Below are 856 nucleotides of genomic sequence, written 5' to 3'. Positions count from 1 at the left end.
TAGAAGGAAGAAAGGTTACGCTTTGATTCAATACTTTGCTTCAAAGAGATGGAAGCCAAATGATAATTGAATCAAGTGTCCCAGTGATCTTTTACACTAATTAAAACACTATAAAGTAATGCAAACCACTAACATAACATCCACTTCATCACTCAGTGCAAGGATAATTTATGACTAGCAACATATATTTATAATGTATGTATAAAAATGCTATAAGTAGTACATACATAAAAGCTCTGCTCTACATTTTATTCTGAACAAGAATGAATGAGATTTATCCAGTAACCTTACTCAGGCTTTTATTATTCATTGGAGTTTGTCCACAGGGTCTGCTTGGTCTGTATATGTCATCTCAATCTCAGAATATTTTTTTAAAAAATTATATTCAAACTTACAGAGAGGGATCAAGGATGGGACCATTCTTTCACAAGCCCTTGTCATGCAGGAATGTTAATGACAGCTCCTTGCAAAATAAATTTAAGCCCTTTGCTCCCACCAGATTGTGCAGGGATGCAAATGTGTCATCAAATGATATCTGGCTTGCATTCCACTTTGCTCATCAAAATCCTTAAAAATATGGGACTGAAAAATAAACTCACAAGGGAAAGTGTACTGTTACACATTAAACAACAAAGAAGTATGCACAGTAAATATATATTTATATAGATATCAAAGTAGTCTGCATTGGATGAATATCCATACTAAGAATGGAAACAGATTTCTGTGGATTTTCTTAATGGCTTTGTGTTGTTTGTATTAACAACTACATAAATGAAAAGAAGAAAATACAGGATTCTGAATCCTAAGAAAAGTTATGCATGTAACATAGGTGCACCCCTGAGGAATGCCAATAACA

This window comes from Crotalus tigris, unplaced genomic scaffold (assembly GCF_016545835.1).
Source record: "Crotalus tigris isolate CLP2741 ecotype Arizona unplaced genomic scaffold, ASM1654583v1 scf7180000018431.187111, whole genome shotgun sequence".
Classification (NCBI taxonomy): Eukaryota; Metazoa; Chordata; class Lepidosauria; order Squamata; family Viperidae; genus Crotalus; species Crotalus tigris.
This window is presented reverse-complemented; position numbering follows the sequence as displayed.